Source organism: Chrysemys picta, chromosome 2 (genome assembly GCF_011386835.1).
Source record: "Chrysemys picta bellii isolate R12L10 chromosome 2, ASM1138683v2, whole genome shotgun sequence".
NCBI lineage: Eukaryota > Metazoa > Chordata > Testudines > Emydidae > Chrysemys > Chrysemys picta.
Window position 1 is genome coordinate 59,537,267 of NC_088792.1, and position 2,550 is coordinate 59,539,816.

Genomic DNA, 2,550 nt, shown 5'->3' on the forward strand with positions numbered 1-2,550 from the left:
AAAAAAACCACCATAATATAGGCTCAAATTATACGTGTCCCAAATAAAAAAGAGAACCAAAAAGATGCCACCATTGCTAAATGACAGAGTAAAATAGGCAGTTAAAGGCAAAAAGGTATCCTTTAAAAATTGGATGTAAAATCCTAGTGAGGAAAATAGAAAGGAGTATAAACTGACAAGTCAAGTGTAAAAGTATAATTAGGCCAAAAAAGAATTTGAAGAGCAGCTAGCAAAAGACACAAAAACTAATAGCAATTTTTTTATAAGTATATCAGAAGCGAAGTGGATTCTTTGCATTAATCTTCACTGCAGAGGATGTGAGGAAGATTCCCACACTTAAGCCATTCTTTTTACATGACAAATCTGAGCAACTGTCCCAGATTGTGATGTTAAGAGGTGGTTTTAGAACAAATCAATAAATTAAACAGTAATAAGTCACCAGGATCAAATGGTATTCACCTAAGAGTTCTCAAAATTGAAAAATAAAATTGGAGAACTACTAATTTTGGCATGTAACCTGTTGCTTAAGTCAGCCCTCTGCACTAGATGACTGGAGGATAGCTAATGTAACATTGATTTTTTTAAAAAACTCCAGAGCTGATCCTGGCAATTACCAGCCAGTAAGTCTAACTTTATATAGTTTCAACCAATTTGCCTGGTATTAAAAAACAGAATTATCAGACACAGAGATGAACATGATATGTTGGGGAAAATGTAACATGGCTTTTGTAAAGGAAATTCATGCTTCACCAATCTATTAGAATTCTTTTCTTTTTTGGGGGGGGAGGGAGGAAGAGGAGGCTCAATAATCACATGAACAAGAGTGATCCAGTCAATATAGTGTACCTGAACTTTCAGAAAGCCTTTGAAAAGGTGCCACACCAACACATCTTAAGCAAAGTAAGGAATCGTGGAATACAATAGAAGGTCCTCTCATGGATCAGTAACTAATTTAAAAAACAGGAAACAAAGGGTAGGAACAAATGGAAAAAGGTAAATTAGGGTGGGGGGTTCACCAAGGGACTGTACTGGGACCAGTGCTTTCAACATATTGATAAATGATCTTGAAAAGGAGGTAAACAGTGAGGTAGCAAAGTTTGTAGATGATACTAAGTTATTCAAGATAGTTAAATCTACAGCAGGCTGCAAAGAGTTACAAAAGGATCTCACAAAACTGGGTGAGTGGGCAACAAAATGGCAGATGAAATTCAATGTTGATAAATGCAAAGTAAATTAGCTGTTACCACTCAAGAATGAAATTGCAAAGTTATTGTGGATAGCTCTCTGAAAACATCCACTCAACGGGGAGCAGCAGTCAAAAAAAGCTAACTATGTTAGGAACCATTAGAAAAAGGTTAGATAATAAGACAGTAAATATAATACTGCCACTATATAAATCCATGGTATGCTCACACCTTGAATAGTGCATGCAGTTCTGGTTAGCCCATCTCAACAAAGATATATTAGAAATGGAAAAGGTTCAGAGAAGGGTAACACAAATAATTAGGAATATAGAAGCTGTTCCATATGAGGAGAGATTAAAAAGACAGACTGTTCAGCTTGGAAAAGAGGTGACTCGGGGGGGGGGGGGGGAGAGATATGATAGAGGTCTATAAAATCATGAATGGTGTGGAGAAAGTGAATAAGGAAGTGTTCACTTCACATAGCACAAGGACCAAGGATCACCCAATGAAATTAATAGGAAGCAGGATTAAAAACAAACAAAAGGAAGTACTTCTTCACACAACACACGGTCAACTTGTGAAACTTGTTGCCAGAGGATGTTGTGAAGGCTAAAAGTTTAACTGGGTTCAAAAGAAAATTTAGATAAGTACATGGAGGTTCGCCAGTAGCTATTGGCCAAGATAGCTAAGCCTCTGACCAGGGCGGGCTTTAAGCCGATTTGGCCGATTCCCCGGAATGGGGCTCCGCGCCTCAGAGGGCCCCGCAATGTCCGGGGCTGCCGGTGGAGTGGGAGAAAAAAAAAAAAAAATGCCGCGTCCTGCTCCTCCCCCCTCCCTCCAGTGCTTGCACTGCCATACAAGAAGTGGGCTGTAGTCCACGAAAGCTTATGCTCTAATAAATTTGTTAGTCTCTAAGGTGCCACAAGTCCTCCTGTTCTTCTTTTTGCGGATACAGACTAACACGGCTGCTACTCTGAAACACTGCCATACAGTTGATCAGCTCAAGCCTGGGAGGGAGGGGTGAGGAGGAGGAATGAGGAGTGCTTGGGGAAGAGGCAGGGCCAGGGTGGGGATTTGGGGAGGGATCCCATGGGGCAGTGAGGGTGCGGGGATGGGGCGGGGCCAGGGTGGGGATTTGGGGAGGGAGCCAATGGGCCAGGGAGGGGGCGGAGTTGGGGAGGAGGGGGGGGCGCGAGACAATTTGCGTCCCGGCGTGGGGCCCCGCACCTGCTAAAGCCGCCTTGCCTCTGACTACCAGATGCTGGGACTGGATGACAGAGAGTGGATCACTAAATAATTGCCATGTTCTCTTCATTTCTTCTGAAGCATCTGGCATTGGCTACTGGCAGAAGACAAGATACTAGAC